Below are 27,290 nucleotides of genomic sequence, written 5' to 3'. Positions count from 1 at the left end.
CAGTTTTGGACATATGACTTTGGGCTTCAAGGATAAAGCTAATCTATATGTAGGTACTAACTTAAATGAATAAGACAGAATTGAATTTTAAAGAGACAGTGGGTCAGAACTCTGAGTCATGTAAATTATTAAAGATGAACAGAGGACAGATAATCAGTGTTTTATTAAAAGATAGAAGAAGTTGGAATTATAGAAAACAATTAGGAAAGTGCTCTCATAGAAATACTAGGATTGCAAAAGCTACAATTTACAGAAAACTCAATTTATGCTGTAACAAACAAATTACAGATTTTTTTTACAAGAAATCTAGAGAGACCATTGTTGGCTTTGGATAAGTGGTACAACATGCCCTTTGGGTCCTAGGCCTTTTCTACCTTCTTACTACCAATTTAGTTTATGTGTTTTAGAATTTCGTGGTTCCTTCACATTTAAGCATAACATTAACATTAGGTACAGGGAAAAATCCCTTCTCTACATGAAGGTGTATCCTTTCATTTAAGAAGAGATGTCCTCCAGGGAAGACATCAGTTTAAAGCTCATTGAACAGTGCTGAGTCACAGGCAGCATCTTAAACAAACTTAAGGTTGAAGTCAATGGAATTAAAATAATAAATTTAGAAAAATAATGCATTATGATCTTGTTCTGGAGGAGAGGTATTTTCCCTAAAATCAATAGGTTTCAACCTACTACCTGAAAACATGGAATTTCTATTAGCAAGAAGTAGAAGAGAAACAACTTTATAGAAGTCAAGAAGCCAAAGGTAGGAAAAGTTACAGCAATAAAGCCATGGCAAAAGTATCAAATCCTGCAGGGATATCAAGAAAAATATGGTTGAAAAATAATATTTTATAGGATGTTAAGGATTAGAATTTCTCTCTCTAAAAAAAAAAAATCTATAGAAACAAAGTGTTTCAATTTAATTAAGGAAAAGTAAAGATAGCCTTCTCAATGAAAGTAAGAGAGAAAAGGAAGTCTTGGAAGGGGACATGAAAGTATTAAAAGATTCATTTTTAAAAGTTCATTACATTAATAGTTTAAGGAAAGTAAAAGTCAAATGAAGTTTAATTGATGGATGTTTGGGAAAGATGCATAATATATCCTTGAGGGTGCTGGCATTGAAGAGCAGAGTGCCCTGGCTAGCTGCACAATTACCATCTGCTGAGGTCTGCATTCAAGTCATGGTTCTGACACCTCATCCTTCTGAAACTCAGTTTCTTCATTTATAAAATTTGTCTAATAAAATAGCAAAGGGAATTTTGTGTAGTTTAAGTATGATAATGTGCCAAGTCTAGTGCCTTGCATGAAAAGCCATTCAAAAAATGCTATCTATTAAAATTTGTACTCCTTAATTATCATATTTTACATTCTACTTGGTACTCTGGCAACAATGTATTGAGTATGTAAGTCCTTGTATTCATTATGGTGAGTCATGAGTTAAATATTATGAATCTCAATCTGCATCCCTGGCCTCCATGGTAAATTGTTCAAATAAAAACACATATAAACATGAAACAGGGTGAAATATATTAAACAGTTTTGACCTGAAAACACTGAAGAGTGAAGTAATAAATGTAGCTATTGTGAGTTAGTATAAAAATATCATCATGAAAATAACTGAAATTATTGTCACCTGAGATTATGAGAGGAGAACACTTAGGAATGGAGGTGGGGGTGGGAGGTGGGAAATGTGTAAAAACCTTTAACAACCAAACAAAACTACAAGTCTGCTCATGGGATAAAAAGGAGAGTAACCCATTTGCATTCACCTAATATACATCATGCTCTTTCTCTTTTTATGTGGTCTATCATTATAATTTTTCTATTTCCTTTTGTTTTTATCAAGTTCAATGATTTCTAACTCTCATAACCTGTAACCCATAGAATAAATTAACAGGACTAATGAGGAATACACATTTTGCCACTGATTCTGACTCTTCCTTAGTTTTTATCCACAGCTGTTTAAAACCAGCTCTTCTGCCCAAGTCAATGGATGGACTGAATGGCTCTGTGGTTTCTGAGTTTGTGCTGCTGGGACTCTCAGGTTCTTGGGAAAGCTAAAGTTTTTCTCACACTGACTTTCTCCTTGCTCTACTTAGGGATCATCCTGGGAAATCTCTTCATTGTCTTTTTGGTAATTGCTGATTCTCACCTACATTCTCCTATGTACTTCCTGCTGGCCAACCTGTCCCTCATTGATGTGGGACTTTCCTCCACCACAGTTCCCAAGATGATCTCAGATCTTTTAAATGAATACAAAGCAATTTCTTTCCAAAGCTGTATGGCACAGATATGCTTCATCCACACCGTGGGAGGAGTGGAGATGGTGCTGCTCATGGCCATGGCATTTGACAGGTATGCAGCCATCTGTAAGCCTCTCCACTACTTGACCATGATGAGCCCTAAAAGATGTGTTTTATTTGTAGTCATTGGCTGGGTAACAGGAGTGATCCATGCAATGTCTCAGTTTTCTTTTGTTATGAACTTGCCTTTTTGTGGTCCTAATACAATAGACAGCTTTTACTGTGACTTCCCCAGGGTCATACAGCTTGCCTGCTCAGATGCAGCCAAGTTTGAGTTTGTCGTTGCTGCCAACAGTGGCTTCATGAGCATGGGCACCTTCTTCCTGCTCCTCCTTTCCTATGTCTTCATTGTGGTCACTGTCTGGAAATGTTCCTCAGGAGACTTATCCAAGGCTCTTGTCACGTTATCTGCTCACATCACTGTGGTGGTTCTTTTTTTCACCCCATGCATGTTTCTCTATGTGTGGCCTTTCCCCAGGTCATCAGTTGACAAATACCTGTTCATTGCTGACTTTGCTATCACCCCTGCCTTGAATCCTGTCATCTACACCTTAAGGAACAAAGCTATTCAGATAGCCATGAAAAGATTAAGCAAGCAGAAATATTATGTCAGATGCTGCTGACCTGATCTGTTTTGTGGTTCTCGACCTGCACATTCGCCTGCCTCTTGGACATCTCCATTTAAGCACATGCCATTCAACCCACTGTCCAGGACAGAGTAGGCATGGGACCTACCTCACTGAACAAATTTCTATTACTTCTACAGAGCACTTACTTATTGTTTTTAGTACTGTGAGAAATATAAATCTATCATGATATTATTATTCTAATAATAATATTGGGGTTATTCTAAAAGGCAGCAGCCTTATTTATAAATAATGTTATGATTTAAATCATAATCACTTTGACATAAGAAAGAATACCTTTTGGTTCCCATGAACTTTTACAAATAAAATGCACAATTTTCTAGTAAATGTCAGGAGTCATCACATCAAACTGTTATTTATGCAAGATTAATGAATCTACTTAGCTACTTAAGTCAGATTCCCTCCAAATAAAACCTAAGACATAATTTGATAGTAAATAGTTTATGTGGAAGCTTATTTTTTGAAGCATCAGTAAGGAAATGGGAAAGTAATGCTAGAAGTGAAGGATTCTTATGCTGATAAGCTTAACTAGGATGCATGCCCACTATGCCTCCCAAGTGACCCTGTCAATCCTGAGACTTAGAATTGTTTCACTTGAATGGCAAGATGTATAGATTATTATTTTTTTTTCATTTTTAAAGGGTGTAGTAACTCCTTGGCATGTCCAGACTGTCCCGCTTTGTACATATCAGAAAGCCAGAGACAAACTGGCAGGCAGACTTTCAGGTGCTGGCAGTAAACAACCATCTTCTTGCATGGAAACAATAGATGCCAAGGTTTATTTACCCTCAAAGACACTTAGGTCCCAGTTAATTTCACTTTATCCTATCAAAATTCCTCAAACACGCATGCACACGTGCATGCACACACAAAAAGACCTAGAAGGTGACAGAATAATCTACAGCGGGATTTTCATTCCTAATTGATAGTCATTACCTTCCCTGTTTCTCTTTCTAAATTGCCCTCAACCTTAGGAGGTTCTCTGCTGAGCTAGGTTGCTTGACAATGAGGGAGCCCACTTCATTTATGAGCAGTACATGCCCCTGGTTTAAACAACCTGCTGATCTATTGTTGCTACAGTTGTTCTTTTCTCATCAATCATGGAACCACCAGGTGGTGGTGACTTGGTGGATCCCTCATTTAGACACACTGTTTATTTCATTGCCCATTACCAAGCAAACTCCCGTGTTTATCCAATATGAGATAAAAATGAGGTAACTCACTCTTCTCCCTGCTAGTCCTCCAACACAAGGCTTCAATGACAAGAAAGCAGTTCCAAATTTAGAATTATTAGAATCTATACTATGCCTTCCACTTCCCACCCCCTGAAAAAATAAAAAAATAAAAATTCTGCTGAAATTTTAAGAACAGAAAATAGAAACCATAGAAGGTCACTGAAATCTGTGGTAAGAATTGCCCCTGTTTTCTGTATCCCTTTATTTCCAGGACTACGTATTTCATCAGTATGATCATCAGAAGACCACTGATTTAAAACATATACCTCAAATCACAGATTACCACCTTTGCAAGGTGTTTATTTAAGTTGGTACCTCACTTGCAACTTTAAAATACTATTCCATTGTTCTTTAAGATTGGCAACTCTAAATTGTAATATATGGTAGGATCGATGACTTCCCTAGTTGGTATGTTATGCAATTTCCTTACTATAAAGTGGGCACCTTGACTTTAACAAAATATTATACAAATTCAACACACTGGAAATCAGACACTCTGTGAAACTTTGGGTGGTAGCACTGACCAAAGTACTGAAAGACAGCTCATCCTCAGAAAATTATATTAATACTATAAGGACAAATGCATGAAGAAAAATCTGTCTCCTTCAGTATGAAATGGAGTTCAATGCACACAATTCAATCATTGATTTCAGTCCTCAAAAGATGGCATTATTTTAAGGATCTGTCATTTGGCTTACAGATCAAACATTCTGCACTGGCAAAACCTAGCAAAATCCCACATGAGGAAACCCATTCTGTGAATCTCACACATAACTTTCCTTTCTACCATGATATAGTCTTCATTTATGGGTCCATTGTAAGAGTATAAATTGACTGAGGAAAGATTAACGATGATTTACTTTCCAATTAATAAGTTAAATACTTTATAACTGGTAGATAATTCTTTTTTAATAATATGTATTAATTGTATATGTTAATGGGTACAGTGTGCTATTTCAACAAAAGCATAAATCAAGGTAATTAATATTTCCCTGTTCTTATCATTGTATCCTTGAAGGGTGGGGTCACCTCTTTTCGTTATTCACAAAATATATAATGCTATTATGCACTAGTAATCCTTCTGTGCTTCGGAACACCAGAACTTACTGAATTTACCTAATTGTATTTTGGTACCTATTATCCAACATCCCTTTATTTCCCCTTCCTCTTACCCTTCCTAACATCTAGCAATTGCTATTCTACATACAGATTGATGGTATTTAGTTTATGAGTATGAGAGAGAACACACAGTGCTTATCTTTTTGTGTCTGACTTATTTCACTTAACATAACGCCCTCTAGTTCCAGACATTTTGCTGCAAATGACAAGATATCAGTCTTCTTTAGGACTGAGTAGCATTTCATCATTATGTAAATCACATTTTTTCCACTTATCAATGGACAACTAAGTTGATTCTGAATCTTAACTATTGTGAATACTACTGCAGCCAACTTGAGCTTGCAATATCTCTTTGGTAGACCGACTTCATTTCCTTTGGATAAATACCCAGAAGTGAGATAGCTATATATCTGGGAGGTAAAATTTTATTTTTTGAGGCATCTTCATTCTCTCATCCATAATAACCATACTAATTTACAGATCCTAAATAGCCATAGCAATCTTTAACAAAAGAAAAAAATTGAAGACATCACAATAATTGATTTCAAGACATTCTATGGATCCATAGTAATCAAAACAGCACAATATTGACATAAAATCAGACACATAGACCATGGAAGAGAATAAAGACCCCAGAAATAATCCCATGCATCAACAGCCAACCTCCAACAAAGTTACCAAAAACATGCATTGAAAGAAGGACAGCCTCTTAAATGAATCACCTGGAAAACCTGGCTATCCACATGCACAAGATTAAAACTTGACCCTCCTCTCTCACCCTGTAGAAAAATCTATTCAAAGTGGATCAAAGGCTGGACTTGCAGATACTACTGTGCCTCATAGACTGGGACCCAGAAAAGCTGGTAGAATTCACAAACTTTTCAGTCTATCTAAGGAAGATGCTGTCCACCAGTATGCTGTCAGAAAACCCTTAAACAAGGAAGATAAAAACCCAGGACCACAGTAGAATGAATCGGACGTAATTTTCTTATGCTCATAGATGAATACACGACCAGTGAAACACCACATCATGTACAATCACAAGAATGGGATCCTAACTGGAATAAGTTATACTCCATGGATGTATAATATGTCAAAATACACCCTACTGTTATGTATATGTAAATAGAACAAATAAAAAATTAAATTAAGTAATTAATTTTTTAAAAACCCAGGACCGAAGCACTGAAGATTCAGCATCTGTTTAGGTCAAGTGTACTGCAACATAAGCATGGGCATATTACTCTGAAGAAACAGCATAATGAGAATAAGGAAGAGGATGCAGAATATGCCAAACTTTTGGTCAGGAGAGTGAAAGAAACCAAAGAAAAACACCAGGGGTAGATTGCCAAAAGACAGAGGCTGCCCTGAGATCTTCTAAGTCTGACTCCAGTCAAAAATGAGAAATTTTAGAATAACAAATAAGATCAGACCGCTAAAAAAAATTTAACCGTAAGCTTATCATATGACCCAGAAATTCCACTGCTAAGTATACTAGGAAAAATTGAAATATTTGACCACACAAAATCTTAAACAGGAATGTTCATAGTAGCATCATTCATAATTAATCTAAACTGGAAATATTCCAAATGCCCTCATGTGAAAAATAAATATATAAAATGTGGCATATGATGAATGGGATACAAAGTAGTGAAAAGTAATAAATACCAAAAACAGGATGTTAAAATTTCTGAACATTTTACCTCGATCAACTCTTACATTTCCATTTCACTTAGCAGAAAATTAAAGCACAAGGATGGTGAACATGTAACTCTCTGAAAGTTTTTGATTTGAAAGTGCTCATTTCCAGGCAGCCTGGTTCTGGAATAAAAACTCTTCAAGCTGTGTTATTACACCTCTCATCACAAAAACAATAAAAATGGTAATTGTAAATCTATTCTCAGAAGTGAGAACTGGCTCTGTTGAATGTGTTAAAACCATCGAATTGAACATTTTAGGGGATTAAGCTTCTGCTATGTGAGTTATAGCTCAATAAAGTTAGTACTTAAAAATTTAAAAATCATATATTACATGAAAGAAGCTAATCACAAAAGATATTGCATGATTTCATTTATATGATATATTGAGAGAAAGTAAACCTACAGAGGTCAGAAATAAATTGGTTTTTGCCAATTCTGGGAGTGGAAGTGAAGATTAACTACAAATAAGCACAAAGGATCTTTGTGCTCTGATAGAATTGTTCTAAAATTGAATTACATAATGGTTATCTAGCTCTATAAATTTATTAAATATCATTGAATCATGTGCTTAAAATGGATGAATTTTGCAGCACATAAATTAAATTTCCATGGAACTATGAAAAAATAAGTAAATTTTTCTACTCTAATTTTGCACTATTTTTGCAGCTCCAATGTTTTCTTCAAATATCAATTCATTATTTCTCACAAGTATGTGAAACAAGCAAATCAAGGGTTCTGATACTTGGAATAACTAAGTTAACGTCTAAAATAAACCTATTTTTTTCTCTAACATGAAAAACTATCAAAGCACTGATCACACTAAACTGTTTAACTTCCTTATAACATTTTCTACAAATTGTGATAATTTACCATTTGGAAAAATGGTGTGCACAGAAAACCTGTTTTCTTCTAGAAACAATTATAGATTACAATCCTACTCTCCATTCCTGGTAATTGTCTTCCTTCCTAACCATCTGAATTATTTACAATTATTTGTCCTAAGAAACATGGGTGATTCAAAAGAGGGTGTTAATCTTTTTGTACATTTCCATCTCTTGAAATTCTCCTTGAGTGACACCTGAACTTAAGTAGGTACATAGGAAATCTGCTCGTTAACTCTCTGGCCACTGGCTACTTTACTCCCTCTCCTTTTTCTTTTTGTTCCTAAATATCCCCTTTTCTGTTTCCAGTTCCCTTTTACTACTGCCTATTTAAATCATGTGTGTGTGTGTGTGTGTGTGAGTGTGTGTGTGTGTATAGATCCTTGTGCTCTCGTTTTCATAATTTCAACTCTATTATGAAATTACTATCTCTTCAAAGATCCATGATTTTTAATAAGTTGAAATGTGAAGTCTTCAATTTTTTCATCCTTTTTTCTCTGAAACTATAATCACAGATAGAGCAAATTATATCTAAGTCTTGGTTTTTTCATTCTAATTACAATCTGGTAGACCAAGCTGTCTCTACATTCTGGACAGAATCAAATCACCAAGTGTTTCATCCCTAAAGGAAAGAAGGGCAGTAAAACACCATGTCCCGCTCAGTTGGTAGAGCATGGGACTCTTAATCCCAGCCGGGGTCGTGGGTTCGAGCCCCACATTGGGCGCCAAAATTTAGTTTGTCTATTGTGCCAGGCTAGCTCATACACGGGGTAAGGGCACGGAGTCAAGACCCAGACTCCGGGAGTTGGGTGGAAGCAGGCTTGTGGTGAGCAGCCTGCAAACTTGTTTATTGCGGGAACAGCTATACATTTTATAGGTTTCTTGCCCAATCACAATGTGTCACGGGGATCAGACCACCAGGTTCCTATATGGGTTCCCTTGGTAACACTGAGTCAACTTGGGGCAGTTGTTTACTTTCCTAGGTAGCCAAAGTGGAACGCTCCTCCCTGCAAGTTTTCCTTACACACTTGAGACATTCATTGCTGCCAGCCAAGAACTAGGATTTCTCCCAACAGTCCCTGAATGCACCCTTGCTATCTCCCCCTCCAAAGGCAGGGGAAAAACTAACTTAGTTAAGGAAAAAATCAAGCCTGGCCCAGAAAATCCAGATACATATTATCTTGAAGGACACTGCCTTTCTCTTGTGCACACTGGGAACTAGTGTTGTCTATGGAAAGCTACGGTTTTTAGCTGCCCCAATGGGTTTGAGAGGGTCCTGTGGCAACAGCAGGGTGGTAAATGATTTCCCTTAGGACCATAGTGATAGCTATGGAAGGAGACAAAGATATGATGACATTTGGAAACAATTGCCACATTTGGAACTGACTGTGCATGATGGAGCAGAACACAGTTATGCTTCCCCACCATGAAATCAGGAAGCATAATCTAATTAAAGTTAGATGGCTGGGAGACATGCCTGCTGAAGATGTGACTGCTTGGCTACTTTGGAAGACAGGTCACAAGACAAAGAAAGCTCTCTGACCCATGGCAAAGCAATGGGAGCTCCAAGATACTCAGACATTATGGGCATATGTTCCTCTTACTCTGCCTGTTACATGAAGCAGTCATGGGCAATGCCTTTTGAGGATAGCTCAGAGAAGGCAACTGGCACAACAGTAACAGGTTGACTTCATAGTGCCCTTGCCCCTATCAGAAGGCTGCAAGTTTTCTTCAGACGCTTGGTACTGTGTATGGCTCCCCTGTGGACAGAAGACAATGATGTGGAAACACACTCTACTGGCCACATGGTAAAAAAATGGGCTAAAATTTTGAACATAACACTTCCACTTACCTTATAACTACAGAAATATTAACTGCATGAATAAATGGGCCACTGAAACAGAAACTAAGCATAGGAGGTATATCCTTGGCAGCATGAAGCTCATCAGGATCATCAAGGAACATGACTGCAGCATTTGCCCCAGTGCCTGGCTGGTGTTGATACAGGAACCTGAAGACACCACCTGGATACAAATGATGATGCCTAGTATACTCATGCTCCATAAATGCGAATTTAGGATGATTTGTTGTTGCTATTGCCACAGGACCTGCCACAAGTCTATTGACCACGAGAATGACAAAATAGGGACTTAATGGTGTGGGTTCCTAGGTCCATGGGCAAAGGGATGAGAACAAGACATAGCAACAGGAAAAACTTACTAATCCAGATCTTTTCATCTCCCAAGGAGAATGCATCATTTCATCATGGTCTGTAACAACCCCACTGTGGTCATAATTTTATTTTCCATAACCACAGGGATCACTTGGACAAGAGATATGGGACTGGAAACTTGGGGTTGAGCCACAGGCTGGTACTATTCTCAGAACAATCAGATTCCTTAGATATTATTGAATAACCAAGACTTGCCTGTATTAATACCAGTTAAAAATATCTTAGTGCCTGTTAAATTAATACCTGTTAAAAATATTCTTAAAGCCAATCTATTTGTAGAATTGGCCAACACCATTATGGAGGTGCAAAATAGAATAACAGATTGCTAGGCATATAGCAAGCTGCCTCTACCCTTCTCCTCTGGTCTCCTATAGCATTTTCAACCAGCTACCTGGGTGCAATGGAAGTGATGTTACTAGAGTAATACCCACCACTCATAAGCACAGAAGAACAACTGCCCTATGGATTTGAATATAAATTTACCTTCTTTTAAAGGCACCAATATCAGATCTTCTACTTGGTTCTGGAACAAAAGACTATAACTAAGCCTGTGGTATAATACACTGTGTTTGACAGCTTGGAGTGGCTCAGTTCAACACAGGTGGAAATGAGAAGGAAAATTCCTCTCTGTATAGAATGAAACAATGGCATAACACCTCTCTACACTCTGTACATACAGGCTGGTCCCCTTTGATGTAATTTACTTCGTAGGATGGCACAAACAGCATATGTGAGAGCATATTCCTCCCCCTGGGGATGGTTATGGGCAAATGGTGCCCATGGGTGGCTGCACTTGCCTTATGAAAGGATTGGTCAATGTCATTAAAAAGATCTTATACACCAGACTGCATTCTTCACACATTGTCTACAACCCCTACTAATTGGGACCTCATAAAATTTAAGCAAAGATAACTCGAACTGCCTGGTAACTTTACTCACTTGCCCTACTTTTCCAAAGAGATAAAATTCAAAAATAAGAAAGCAACAAGTAAAAAATTACATTATACTTTAATTACTATAAAGAATGTACAAGATATAACAATAGCTCATAGAGAGATGTCATTTACTCTGCTTGGGTCTTCAATGAATATTTCAGAGAAAGTGATATTTGATTTCTTGAAGGATAAAAGGAAAAGGGAAGAAACATCTACACCAGGCAGTTTTGCTGAGGTCATTTCAAACACTCATTGGACATCAGAAGTAAGTTGTATTTTCCCATTTTATGGACAAGTAAATACCATTAGTATTTCATTAGTAGTTTTCACATCAGTTCTGAATGGCAAAATGAAATAGTGACCAAATATTTGATATTCAGGTATACAGATCTGGAAACAATATAGAATGGACTGAAATTAGGTAAGATGGCAGATCTCACAAGGATGTGCAAAATTACAATGTGCAAGGATGATAACTGCTTTATCATCTGTTTAAATCTCTTAAGAAATATTAAGACCACTGTCTTATATTGCCCAAGCTAGGAATCTATGTGGCACCCTTTGTCCTCTTGTATGAACAATTATATCTCCTGAGCATTTCTTACATTTGTTTCCTTCTATTTCCACTGTCAAATCTTATTTATGTTGAAGTACTTTCTAATGTGGTTGTCTTAGCCTCCTGAATCTGCTATCTAATTTCTCTTTCCTTTCTGTTGACGCTTCTTTTTGTTTACACTCTAAAACAGCCCTTATGAAATTTTCAAATTTAGATAGATTATACCATTTTAATAAGAAGTACTTTCTGTTATTTATAGTATACTAATTGAAACACAGTTGAAACATTTGGACTCTTTGTACATAGAATTATATCAGTTTGTTTACCAACTTATGAAAACACAATGTTCAAGAATATCAGCTCTTGGAATTCACAAAGTTAGGAGTACTTGATGGTATGTTAACCATTAGCATTTTTTTTTCATCATCCACTTATCAGCAAGATCATTTGTCCTTTGGTTTTCTGAGATTGGCTTATCTCACTTAGCATGATATTCTCCACATCCATTTGCCTGCAGATGCCATAATTTTATTATTCTTTGTAGCTGAGTAATATTCCATTGTATATATATACCACAGTTTCTTTATCCATTCATCGATTGAAGGACATCTAGGTTGATTCCACAATCTGGCTATCGTGAATTGAGCAGCTATAAACATTGATGTGCCTATATCTCTGTAGTATGCTGATTTTAAGTCCTTCGGGTATAGGCTGAGGAGTGGGATAGCTGGGCCAAATGGTAGATCCATTCCAAGATTTCTAAGGAATTTCCACACTGCTTTCCAGAGTGGCTGCACTAATTGCAAACCCACCAGCAATGTATGAGTGTACCTTTTTCCCCACTTCCTCTCCAACACCTATTGTTGCCTGTATTCTTGATAATAACCATTCTAATTGGGGTGAGATGGAATGTTAGGGTAGTTTTGATTTGCATTTCTCTTATTACTAAAGATGGTGAACATTTTTTCATATATCTGTTGATTGCTTGTAGGTCATCTTCTGGTAAGTGTCTGTTCATTTCCTTAGTCCATTTGTCAGTTGGGTTATTTGTATTCTTGGGGTAGAGTTTTTTGAGTTCTTTATAGATTCTGGAAATTAGCGCTCTATCTGAAGAATGATTGGCAAAGATTTTCTCCCACTCGGTAGGCTCTCTCTTTACATTGCTGGTAGTTTCTATTGCTGAGAGAAAGCTATTTAGTTTGAATCTATCCCAGTTGTTGATTCTTGCTTTTATTTCTTGTGCTATGGGAGTCCTGTTAAGGAAGTCTGATCCTAAGCCAACAAGTTGAAGATTTGGACCTACTTTTTCTTCTATAAGATGCAGGGTCTCTGGTTTGATTTCAAGGTCCTTGATCCATTGTGAGTTGATTTTTGTGCAGGGTGAGAGATAGGGGTTTAGTTTCATTCTGTTGCATATGGATTTCCAGTTTTCCCAGCACCATTTGTTGAAGAGGCTATCTTTTCTCCATTGCATATTTTTGGCACCTTTGTGTAATATGAGAAAATTGTATTTATTTGGGTTTGTGTCCGTGTCCTCTATTCTGTACCATTGATCTACCTGTCTATTTTGGTACCAATACCATGCCATTTTTGTTACTATTGCTTTGTAGTATAGTTGAAGTTCTGGTATTGCGATACCCCCTGTTTCACTCTTCATGCTAAGGATTGCTTTAGCTATTCTGGGTTTCTTATTCTTCCAGATGAATTTCATGATTGCTTGCTCTAATTCTGTAAGGTACATCATTGGGATTTTAAGTGGAATTGCATTGAATCTGTATAAAACTTTTGGTAGTATGGTCCTTTTGAAAATATTAATTCTGCCCATCCAAGAACATGGGAGATCTTTCCATCTTCTAAGGTCTTCCTCAATTTCTTTCTTCAATGTTTTGTAGTTTTCATTGTAGAGATCTTTTACCTCTTGGGTTAGATTGATTCCCAAGTGTTTTTTTTTTTTTTTTTGAGGTTATTGCAAATGGAATTGTATTCCTCATTTCCCTTTCAGATGTTTCATCACTTGCATACAAAAATGCTTTAGATTTATGCATGTTGATTTTATAGCCTGCTATTTTGCTGAATTCATTGATGAGGTCTAGAAGTTTTCTGGAGGAGTTTTTGGATCCTCTAAATATAGAATCATGTCATCTGCAAATAGTGACAGCTTAAGTTCCTCTTTTCCTATTTGTATCCCTTTAATTTCTTTAGTCTGTCTAATTGCTCTGGCTAGAGATTTGAGGACAATGTTGAATAGAATTGGTGAAACAGGACATCCCTGTCTTGTTCCCATTTTTAAAGGGAATGCTTTCATTTTTTCCTCCATTAAGAATGATGTTGGTCATGGGCTTAGCATAAAGAGCTTTACAATGTTCAGATATGTTCCTACTATCCGTATTTTTTCTAGTGTTTTGAGCATGATGGGCTGTTGTATTTTGTCAAACGCTTTTTCTGCATCAATTGAAATAACCATATGATTCTTATCCTTAAGTCTATTGACATAATGGATTACGTTTATTGATTTATGGATGTTAAACCATCCTTGCATTCCAGGGATGAACCCCACTTGATTGTGGTGCACAATTTTCTTAATATATTTTTGGATATGGTTTGCTAATATTTTGTTAAGGATCTTTGCATCTATATTCATCAAGGATATTGGTCTAAAATTTTCTTTCCTTGATGCGTCTTTGCCTGGTTTGGGTATGAGGGTGATATTAGCTTCATAGAATGAGTTTGGTAGGGTACCCTCCTTTTCTATTTCTTGTAATACTTTGAGAAGTATTGGAATGAGTTCTTCTTTGAAAGTCTTGTAGAACTCGGCTGAGAATCCATCTGGTCCTGGGCTTTTCTTGGATGGTAGATTTTTAATGGCTTCTTCTATTTCATTGCTTGATATTGATCTGTTTAAATTGTGTATGTCCTCCTGGTTCAGTTTGGGAGGAGCATATGTCTCTAGAAATTTGTCAATGTCTTCGGTAGTTTCTATTTTGTTGGAATACAGATTTTTGAAGTAGCTTCTCATTATGCTATGTATCTCAGTAGTGTCTGTCGTGATAATTCCAAGATGGTGGACTAGAGGGAGACTGCATTCCTTGTTGCTCTGTAACTCCACTTTCAATCAGAGGATATCTGTTTCTTGGTAAGGCAGTTTTTGCTGCTTATCGATCCCCTGCTGTTTACCCCATTTGTGTACTGTGATCACCTGCAGTCTGCCAGCATATCGACACCTTTTTCGAGTGCAGATTGCTCATTCTCAGGCGCCTATCATCGGCCATTTGCCTGCCTCTTGCCTGTCCATCGCCTGCCTTTCACCTACCCATCACCCACCACCCGAGTTTCACCTCCCAATCGTCCGACAGCTGCCAGCAGACTGACCACAGACCGCCAGTGGAGCACCAGCTGCCTGCTGTTGCCTGGAAGTTCTCTGCCACAGTACCTGCAGGTTTGGTTACACGTGGCTGCCACCATTTTCAGACAACAGCCAGGCCCTGTAGGACCCCTGGCCAGACTGACTGAGCTCCGTCTCCAGGATCCCTCAGCCCAACCGATCACTCCCTGCCTCCCAGGTCCTCAATCAACTGACTGCTCCCAGCCTCCAGGAGCCCCAGACCAACTGACTGCGTCCTATCACCGGGACCCCGACCAACTGATTGCACCTGGCCTCCAGGATCCCACAACCACACCAAACACACCCGACCTCCAGGACCCCTGCCTGGCCAACCGCACCCTGACTCTAGGACCTCCAGCTGACCACATCCACACCCGAGCTGCAGCTCCCCATTTGCCAACATATTTGAAAGCCAGAGCAGCCATCTTGGATAATCCTGGAAGACGTAACTCCGAACTTTAAGTGGGGCAAATCCCATCTTGAGATGTCTGCTGGAGATTTGAAGCTCATTGTCAGGTACCTCTCATGCATCAGGTTACTGAAGATTGGGAGGTTTCAATACTATATGACTGTTATAGTGTAGATTTTCTTTCTTCTCCTTATTGGACAATTTTAAGTTTTTATTTCTTTACTTTTTTTGACTCTCTTTTCATTTTGTTTATCTGTTCCCTCAGAGTCTCTTTCTCCCTTTTTGCATGCTAACATCCAATTTCTTTTGATTAAACTCTCACCCTTTCTATTATCTAGAACTTCTATATATTCTTTTCTTATCCCATTAACAGCCACATTCTACATCCCTCTGCATCCTCTTTGTCCTCCATTAGAAACTGCAGACCTTATTGCAAATCTGTTTGTTATACTGAAGATAATATTTGAGTTCATTCTGTTTATTATGACAATTTTGTTATTGTCCTCATAGGGGCTATTTGGTCTAGGATTGCATAGTGTCTGAATTGGGCACTGCTAATATTGCTCTCCCCTTAAAGAAAGGGTTTTGGAAACCTATAGGGCCACTATAAGCCTATAGGGGGAAATCTGCAATACCCCAGATCTGCACTGCTAGAGGGGAAGATACATGAACAACATGAGAAAAAAAAAAAAAAAAAAAAAAAAACAAGGGAAGAAAATGATCCAAACAAATCTAGATTCTATATTAATAGAATCCAATGACAGTATGTTAGAAGAAATGTCAGAAAAGGACTTCAGATTATACATGATTAAGATGATTTGAGAAGCAAAGAATGAGATAAGAGAGCAAATGCAGGCAATGAATGGTAATACCAATAAGCAGTTGAAAGAGCAACTGAGGGAGCAAAAGATAATTTGAACAAAGAGACAGGGATTCTCAAAAAAAAAATGGAAATACTTGAAATGAAGGAAACAATAAACCAAATAAAAAACTCAATGGAAAGCATCACCAAAAGACTAGACCACTTGGAAGACAGAACCTCACCAATGAAGACAAAATATTTAATCTTGAAAATAAAGTTGCCCAAACAGAGAAGATAGTAAGAAATCATGAACAGAATCTCCAAGAACTATGGGACATCATGAAAAGACCAAATTTAAGAATTATTGGGATTGAGGAAGGCACAGAGATATAAACCAAAGGAATGAACAACCTATTCAATGAAATAATATCAGAAAATTTCCCATACCTGAAGAATGAAATGGAAAATCAAATACAAGAGGCTTACAGAACACCAAATGCAAAAATCACAACAGATCCACACCAAGGCACATTATAATGAAAATGCCTAACATTCAAAATAAAGATAGGATTTTGAAGGTCGCAAGAGAAAAGCATCAGATTACATATAGGGTGAGACCAATACGGATAGCAGCAGACTTCTCAAACCAGACTCTAAAAACTAGAAGGGCCTGGAACAACGTATTTCAAGCGCTGAAAGAACATGGTTGCCAACCAAGAATCCTATACCCAGCAAAACTAACCTTCAGATTTGAAGATGAAGTAAAATCCTTCCATGATAAACAAAAGTTAAAAGAATTTACAAATAGAAAGCCTGCACTACAGAATATTCTCAACAAAATATTCCATGAGGAGGAAATGAAAAACAACAATGTAGGTCAGCAAAGGGAGGAACTACAATAGAGAAAAACCACTCAAAGGAGAAACCGAGCCAACTTAAAAACCAAAAATAAGCCCAAATGACTGGGAATACAAATCATATCTCAATAATAACCCTGAACGTTAATGACCTAAACTCATCAATCAAAAGACATAGACTGGCAGAATGGATTAAAAAGAAAGACCCAACAATATGCTGCCTGCAAGAGACTCATCTCATAGAAAAAGACATCTGCAGACTAAAGGTGAAAGGATGGGAAAAAACCGACCATGCACATGGACTCAGTGAAAAAGTAGGGGTTTCCATCCTTATATCAGATAAAGTGGACTTCAAGCCAAAGTTAGAAGGTATAAAGAAGGACATTTCATACTGCTTAAGGGAACCATAAATCAGGAAGACATAACGATAGTAAGTATTTATGCCCCAAACAATGGTGCATCCCTGTACATCAAACAAATCCTTCTCAATTTCAGGAATCACATAGACCACAACACAATACTTCTGGGTGACTTTAACACACCGCTGTCACCACTTCGATAGATCTTCCAAACAAAAACCAACCAAAGAAACCATAGAACTCAATAACACAATCAATAACCTAGACTTAATAGACATATATAGAATATTCCATCCATCAATGAGCGGATTCACTTTCTTCTCAGCAGCACATGGAACCTTCTCAAAAATAGACCATATGTTATGCCACAAAGCAGCCCTTAGGAAATAAAAAAAATAGAGATACTGCCTTGTGTTCTATCAGATCATAATGGACTGAGAGTAGAAATCAATGACAAAATAAAAAAACAGAAATTACTCCACCACCTGGAGACTAAATAATATGCTATTGAGTGAAGCATGGATAACAGAAAACATCAGGGAGGAGATAAAAAAATTCTTAGAGGTCAATGAGAACCATGATACAACATATCAAAATCTCTGGGACACTATGAAAGTGGTACTAAGTGGAAAATTCATTGCATGGAGTGCATTCCAAAAAAGAATGAAAAGTCAACAACTAAATGACCTAACATTACAGCTCAAAGCCCTAGAAAAAGAAGAACAGAATAACAGCAAAAGTAGTAGAAAACAGGAAATAATTCAAATCAGAGCTGAAATCAATGAAATTGAAACAAAAGAAACAATTCAAAAAATTGACCAAACAAAAAGTTGATTCTTTGAAAGAGTAAACAAAATAGACAAACCCTTAGCCACACTAATAAAGAGAAGGAGAGAGAAAACTCAAATTACTAAAATTTGAGATGAAAACCATTAGCATTTTAACCTTGTAAATTAATCAGATGTCTCTAGAAAACACATTCATAATTAATCCCATACATGTCAAATCTAATTTTGCTTATTTTTCCTGTAAAAACCAAGATATCAAACAAATGTATTGAATAGTACTAGCCATTTCTCCCTTGTGGAAGGAAAGTCCTAGAAATAATGAATACTAGACATTTTATAGACATCAACATTTTATTAGGTCAACCACCTAGAGAGACTTGTGAGTTAAGTGATTTTAAAGAAATTTTACTTTCACTTGTCTACCCCATTTAAATTGAACCTTTTAAATTACAAGAACTAAAGTTATTTGGATCCATATTTTTATTGTATTTCATGAGTGCTCATTATCTACATGTAAATTTTGATATCATGCAAATGATATATGATTGCTTGCACATATATAGACAGGCAACACAATATACACAACACAAAAGCAAAGGCCTTATAGTTTTTTGTAGGTGAATCTCCATTGCAAATTTACAGATGTTTTAAAAACTCTACAGTTGAATAAAAATAGGACTGATCAGAAAAACATTAACCTAGGGAGGTAGGATCAAAATCATGAGCTCAAAAGCACATGGAATTTAAGAAAAAACAGGAGTCCTAGAAAAAAATGACAAGCCATTAATTATTTCAGTAAAGCAGTATGAGAAAGTAAGAGAGAGAGAGAGATGGAGAGTGTGAGAAAGAGAAAGAGAGAGTGTCTTAAAACCATTTTTCTGTGTTGAGGTCCAGAAAAAGTTAAAAGGGACACTTTTTTCTTTAGTCTCAGGTTGGCCCCTGCTGGGTCTGCTGGGGTTTGCAGTTCACATTCCAATGTAGGCTTCATTCATCCAGGGCCAGCTAGGGAAATTGCTGCCTAGGACATTTTTACCCCTTTATTCCCCCTGGTTGGTAATCAGGTCAGATTAGGATGCAGAAAATTATGAAACATTATTATTATTCTTACTGAAACATATCACTAGCTGTTGGGCTTTTCAGGGTTAAGAGAGGATATTTACCAGTTAGTTGTGCCCTTAAAAATCTCTTCAAAAGGGGAATATTTGCCTGCTGCTTGATTGTTCACCATCTCTATAATCTGGGGTTCCTCAGATGTACTAGTGGACTTGGGAAGCGGGCTGCACTGAAGGGAGGGGTGCTTTTCCCTGGAACAGGCCACTTTCCAGTGTCCCCATTGTTCACAATTGGAACAGGACATGGTGGGAAGCCTTGGATTCCAACAAGTTCTTGCCCAATATCCTGTTTGCCCATGTCAGAAACAGGGCCCGGGAGATGTATTAGAGGGTCTGGTGGGACCACGAACAGCAGTGGTTTTTGGGGGGTCTATGGATGAGTGAGTCTAGGGGCTAATGCTTTTCTTTCTCCTGTTTGGCCTCATCTTCCCTATTGCTTAACGTCTTGAAAGCAGGCCTTCCAACCCTGGACCGCCCACAACCACCCACTGCTTCCAGGACTTTGCACCCGTGCTATGGATCCCCAGTGTGTTTGAGCTTGCTGCAGACATTTTGAACTATCCCCGAAGGGGTAGCTGCCATCATTGGGTGGGGTGGCTGCCATTCTGAGACACCAGTGGGAGAATGGAGGCACTTTGACAGGTACTGCACTTGCATCAGGATACTGAGGACTGGGAGATCTGAGTGGTGGATGACTGTGGTACCGTAGATTTTATTTTAATTTTTGATTTCTTATAATTTTTCTCATTCTATTTTCCTTTTATTTACCTATTTGCTAGGAGTCTCTTTCTCCCATTTCTCATGCTAACGACCAACTTCTTTTGATCCTGCCCTCACTCTTCCCTTGATTTATACTTCTATATACTCACTTCTTACTCATTTAATGATTATATTCTACATGCCTTCCCATCCTCTGTGTCCACCATTAGAAATAGTAGAGCTCATTGCAAGCCTATTGGCTATACTGTAGATACTAATTGAACTCACCTTGTTTACTATAATACTGTTACCATTTTTATAGGGGCTATGTGGTTTAGAGCTGCATATTGTTTGTATGGGGTGCTGCTAATATTGATCTCTCCCTCAAAGGAGAGGTATTGGAAACCTGCAGGGTCACAATAAGCCTACAGTGGAGAAACTGCAGTACCTCAGATCCCCATTGCTAGAGGGGAAGATACAGGAACAACATGAAAAAAAAAAACAGGAGAAGAATGTGTCCTTAACAAGCCAAGATGCAATTTTGATAGAATCTAATGACAGCATGGCAGTAAAAATGACAGAAAAGGAGTTTACAATGTACATAATTAAAATGATCCATGAAGCAAAGGATGAGATAAGAGAGCAAATGCAGGTAATGCATGATTGCTCCAAGAAACAATTAAAAGAGAAAATGCAGGAAGCAAAAGAGCATTTCAATAAAGAAATAGAGATTCTGGAAAAAGACAAAATACTGAAAATGAAAGAAACAATAAATCAAATTAAAAACTCAATAGAAAGTATTGCCAACAGGCTAGATCTTTTGGAAGACAGAATCTCAGACAATGAAGACAAAATATTTAATCTTAAAAATAAAGTTGGCCAAACTGAGAAGATAGTAAGAAGTCATAAACAGAACCTCCAAGAATTATGGGATATCATGAAAAGGCCAAATTTATGAATTATTGGGGGTGAGGAAGGCACAGAGATATGAACCAAAGGAATGAATAACCTATTCAATGAAATAACATCAGAAAATTTCCCAAACCTGAATAATGAAATGGAAAATCAAATTCAAGAGTTTTACATAACACCAAATACAAAAAAAATTACAACAAATCCACACCAAGGCACATTATAATGAAAATGCCTAATATACAAAATAAATATAGGATTTTAAAGGCTGCAAGAGAAAAGCATCAGATTACATATAAGGGGAAACCAATACAGATATCAGCAGATTTCTCACCCAGAACCTAAAAGCTAGAAGACCCTGGAACAACAAATTTCAAGCTCTGAAAAAACAAGGATGCCAATCAAGAATCCTATACCCAGCAAAACTAACTTTCAGAGTTGATAATGAAATAAAATATTTCTACAATAAGCAAAAGTTAAAAGAATTTACAAATAGAATGTCTGCACTATAGAACATTCTCAGCAAAATATTTCATGAGGAGGGACTGAAAAACAACAATACAAGTCAGCAAAGGGAGGAACTACACTAAAGGAAAAGACAATCAAAGGAGAAACCAAGTCAAGTTAAAAACCAGAAAAAAGCCAAAATGACCAGGAGTACAAATCATATCTCAATAATAACTCTGAATGTTAATGGCCTAACTCATTAATCAAAAGACATAGATTGACAGGTTGAATTAAAAAGAAAGACCCAACAATATGCTGCCTTTCTTCAAGATACTTATCTCACAGAAAAAGGCATTCATACACTAAAGGTGAAAGGATGGGGAAAAACACACCATGCACATGGACTCAGTAAAAAAAGCAAGGGTCTCCATTCTCATATCAGATAAAGTGGACTTCAAACCTAAGTTAGTCAAAAGGAATAAAGAAGGACATTTCATACTGCTTCAGGGAACCATAAACCAGTAAGACATAATGAATGTAAATATGTATGCCCCAAACAATGGAACATCTATGTACATCAAATAAACCCTTCTCAAATTCAAGAATCAAATAGACCGCAACATAATAATATTGAGTGACTTTAACACAATGCTCTCATCACTGGATAGATCTTCCAAACAAAAACTGAACAAAGAAATTATAGAATTAAATAATACAATCAATGATATAGACTTAACAGACATATAGAGTATTTCACCCATCATCAAGCAAATAATTTTTTTCAACAGCTCATGAATCCTTCTCCAAAATGGACCATATGTTATGCCACAAAGTAGCCATTAGTAAATACAAAAAATTGAGATACTACCTTGTATTCTATCAGATCATAATGGAATGCATTTAGAAATTAATGATAAAATGAAGAATAAAAATGACTTCAACACCTGAAGATTAAATAATATGCTATTGAATAATGCAATGATAGCAGAAGACATCAGGGAGGAAATAAAAAAAATTCTTAGAGGTAAATGAGAACAACAATACAACATATCTAAATCTCTGGGACACTCAGAAAGCAGTAATAAGAGGACAGTTCATTGCATTGAGCTCATACACTAAGAGAATAAAAAGTCAACAACTAAATGACCTAAAACTACATCTCAACATCCTAGAAAAAGAACGGATCAACAACAGAAGGAGTAAAGACAGGAAATAATTAAAATCAGAGCTAAAATAAAAGAAATTGAAAAAAGAGAAACAACTCAGAAAATTGACAACACAAAAAGTTAGTTCTTTGAAAAAGTGAACAAAATTGATAAACCCTTAGCCACACAAAGGAAGGGAAGGAGAGAGAAAACTCAAATGACTAGAATTCATGATGAAAAAGGAAAGATCATGACAAACACCATTGAAATACATAACATAATTAGAAACTATTTTGAAAATCGATACTTCAACAAAATAGAAGATATCAAACACATTGACAAATTTTTAGAGACATATGATCCTCCCAACTGAATCAGGAAGACATACATAATTTAAACAGATCAGTTTCAAGCACCAAAATGGAAGAAGACATCAAAAACCTACCAACCAAGAAAAGCCCAGGACCAGATGAATTCTCAACCAAATTCTACAGGATCTTTAAAGAAGAACTAATATCAATACCACTCAAAGTATTCCATAAAATAGAAAAGGAGGGAACCCATCCAAACTCATTCTATGAAGCTACTATCACTCTGATACTAAAACCAGACAAAGTTGCATCAAGGAAAGAAAACTTTAGACCAATGTCCCTAATGAACATAGGTGCAAAAAATCCTTAACAAAATTCTGGCAAATTGACTGCAAAAACATATTTAAAAGATAGTGCACCATGATCAAATGGGATTTGTCCCATGGGTACAAGATTGGTTCAACATCCAAAAATCAATAAATGTAATTCATCACATCACATTAAAGTTAAGAATCATATGATTATTTCAATAGATACAGAGAAAGCATTTGATAAAATACAGCAATGCTTCATGCTCAAAACACTAGAAAAAAGAGGGATAGTAGGAGCATACCTCAACATTGTAAAGGGTCTCTATGCTAAGCCCACAGTCAATATCATTCTAAATGAAGAAAAATTAAAAGCATCCCCTTTAAAAACTGGAACAAGGCAGGGATGCCCTCTTTCACCACTTCTATTCATCATCATACTTGAAACACCATCCAGAGAAATTAGACAGACGAAAGAAATTAAACAGATATGAATAGGAAAAGAAGAACTCAAGCTATCACTATTAGCTGATGACGTGATTCTATATTTAAAGGAGCAAAAAATTCCACCAGAAAACTTCTAGAACAAATAAATGAATTCAGCAAAGTAGCAGGATATAAAATCAATATGCATTAATCTAATGCATTTCTATTCATGAGTGATGAGTCCTCTGAAAGAGAAATTAGGAAAACCACTCCATTCACAATAGCCTCAAAAAAATAAAATAAAATACTTGGGAATTAATATAACAAAAGAGGTGACAGACCTCTACAGTGAAAACTACAGAACACTATAGAAAGAAATTAAAGAAAACCTTAGAAGATGGAAGTATCTCGCATGTTCTTGGATAGGCAGAATTAATATTGTCAAAGTGGCAATTCTACCAAAGGTCCTATACAGATTCAATGCAATTCCAGTTAACACCCCAATGATGTTCCTCACAGAAAGAGAAAGCAATCATGAAATTCATCTAGAATAATAAGAGACCTGGAATAGCCAAAGCAATTCAAGCAGAAAGAGTGAAGCAGGAGATATCACAATACCAGACCTTAAACTATGCTACAGAGCAATAGTAACAAAAACAGCATGGTATTGGTACCAAATTAGACAGGCAGACCAATGGTACAAAATAGAAGACACGGAGACAAACCCACATAAATACAGTTACCTCATACTAGACAAAAAAGCCAAAAACATACAATGGAAAAAAGATAACCTCTTCAACAAATGGTGCTGGGAAAACTGGAAATCCATATGTAGTAAAATAAATTAAACCTCTGTCTCTCATCCTGTGCAAAACTCAACTTAAAATGGATCAATGATTTAGGAATTAGACCAGAGACCCCACACCAAACTGAAGAAAAAATGGGCCCAAATCTTCATCATGTTGGTTTAGGACCAGAATTCCTTAACAAGACTCCCAAAGAACAAGAAATCACAGCAAGAATCAATAAATGGGATGGATTCAAAGTAAAAACCTTTTTCTCAGCAAAGGATACAATCAATAATGTGAAAAGAGATCCTACAGAGTGGGAGAAAATCTTTTTCACACACGCTTCAGATAGAGCACTAATCTCCAAAATTTATAAAGAAATAACAAAATTTTACACCAGAAATACAAAGAACCCAATCAATAAATGGGCCAAGTAATAGGACAGACACTTTACAGAAGAAGATGTATAGGCAATTAACAAATATATACAAAAGTGTTCAACATCTCTAGTAATTAGAGAAATGGAAATTAAAGAAACTCCAAGATTTCATCTTACTCCAACTAAAATGACTATTATCTATTAATGAGAACACAAGCAATAATAGGTGTTGGTGTGGATGTGGGGAAAAGGCACACTCGTACATTGCTGATGGAGTTGCAAATTGATGCAGTCACTCTGGAAAACAGAATGGATAATCCTCAGGAAACTTGAAATGGACCCATATTTTGACCCAGTTATTCCACTCCTCTCTTATTACCCAAAGGAATTAAAATTAGCATAGGACAGTAACGCAGCCACATCAATGTTTATAGCAGCTCAATTCATAATAGCTAAAGTATGGAACCAACCTAGATGTCCTTCAAGAGATGAATGGATAAAGAAACTGTGGTATACATACACAATGGAATATTATTCAGCCACAAAGAAGTATAAAATTATGACATTTGCAGAAAAATGGATGGAATTGGAGAGCAACATGCTAAGTGAAATAAACCAATTCCAAAAAAACAAAGGTTGAATGTTTTCCCTGATACGTGAATGATGATACATAGTAGGGGTAGGGGGTGGGGGGTAAGAGAAGAATGTAGGTACTTTAGATTACATAGAGTGAAATGAGATGGAGGAAGGGGCACCGGTATGAAAGATGGTGGAATGAGACAGACATCATTACCCTATGTACATATAGGATTATATGGATGGTATAAATCTACATCAAGTACAACCACAGAAACAAAAAAGTTGTATTCCATTTGTGTTCAAGTGAATCAAAATGCAGTTTAAGAAAAAATTTTTTTTACACATTGAAATTGATTAGAGCAAGTTGTAAATATGAAGAATAGGGCACTGAAAGTAACAAATGTTAGAAAAAGATAATAGCAATAAATATTACATTACCCACATTAAGGGTATTATTTCTATGTTTTTTGTGTGTTTAACTTTTTTAAATTTATTTTTATTGTAAACAAATGGGATGCATGTTGTTTTTGTTTGTACTTGGAGTAACAGCATACCATTTGTGTAATCATACATTTACATATGGTAATGATGTTTGATTCATTCTGTTATTTTTTCATTCCCCCCCACCCCTCCCACCCCTCCCACGCCTCCTTTCCCTCTATACAGTCCCTCCTTCCTCCATTCTTGCCCCCTTCCAATCCCCATTATGTGTCATCATCTGCTTATCAGTGAGATCATCATCCTTTGGTTTTTTGAGATTGGCTTATATCCCTTAGCATGATATTCTCCAATTTCATCCATTTGCCTACAAATGCCATAATTTTATCTTTCTTTATAGCTGAGTAATATTCCATTGTATATATATGCCACAGTTTCTTTATCCATTCATCAATTGAAGGGCATCTAGGTTCGTTCCACAGTCTGGCTATTGTGAATTGAGCAGCTATGAACATTGATGTGGCTGTATCTCTGTAGTATGATGATTTTAAGTCCTTTGGGTATAGGCCAAGGAGTGGGATAGCTGGATCAAATGGTGGTTCCATTCCAAGTTTTCTAAGGAATCTCCACACTGCTTTCCAGAGTGGTTGCACTAATTTGCAGCCCCACCAGCAATGTATGAGTGTACCTTTTTTCCCACATCCTCTCCAACACCTGTTGTTGCTTGTATTCTTGATAATTGCCATTCTAATTGGGGTGAGATGGAATCTTAGTGTAGTTTTGATTTGCATTTCTCTTATTACTAAGATGGTCAACATTTTTTCATATGATTGTTGATTGCTTGTAGATATTCTTCTGTGAAGTGTCTGTTCATTTCCTTAGCCCATTTGTTGATTGGATTATTTGTATTCCAGGGGTAGAGTTTTTTGAGTTCTCTATATATTCTGGAAATAGTGCTCTATCTGAAGTATGAGTGGCAAAAATATTCTCCCACTCTGTAGGCTCTCTCTTCCCATTGCTGATAGTTTCCTTTGCTGAGAGAAAGCTATTTAGTTTGAATCTGTCCCAGGTGTTGATTCTTGCTTTTATTTCTTGTGCTATGGGCGTCCTGTTAAGGAAGTCTGATCCTAAGCCAACAAGTTGAAGATTTGGACCTACTTTTTCTTCTATAAGATGCAGGGTCTCTGGTCTGATTTCAAGGTCCTTGATCCATTGTGAGTTGATTTTTGTGCAGGGTGAGAGATAGGGGTTTAGTTTCAATCTGTTGCATAGGGATTTCCAGTTTTCCCAGCACCATTTGTTGAAGAGGCTATCTTTTCTCCATTGCATATTTTTGGACCCTTTGTCTAATATGAGAAAATTGTATTTATTTGGGTTTGTGTTCATGTCCTCTATTCTGTACCATTGATCTACCTGTCTATTTTGGTACCAATACCATGCCGTTTTTGTTACTATTGCTTTGTAGTACAGTTGAAGTTCTGGTATTGCGATACCCCCTGTTTCACTCTTCATGCTAAGGATTGCTTTAGCTATTCTGGGTTTC

General features: G+C 36.7%; 1 pseudogene; it reads left to right on the top strand.

Moving 5' to 3' along the window:
• The first annotated feature begins 1,986 nt into the window (after window positions 1-1,986).
• On the top strand, window positions 1,987-2,923 carry LOC124976442 (olfactory receptor 4F21-like; annotated as a pseudogene).
• Window positions 2,924-27,290: the final 24,367 nt, after the last annotated feature.

The sequence above is a fragment of the Sciurus carolinensis genome, chromosome 2 (assembly GCF_902686445.1).
Source record: "Sciurus carolinensis chromosome 2, mSciCar1.2, whole genome shotgun sequence".
In the NCBI taxonomy this organism is placed as follows: Eukaryota; Metazoa; Chordata; class Mammalia; order Rodentia; family Sciuridae; genus Sciurus; species Sciurus carolinensis.
This window is presented reverse-complemented; position numbering and strand designations above follow the sequence as displayed.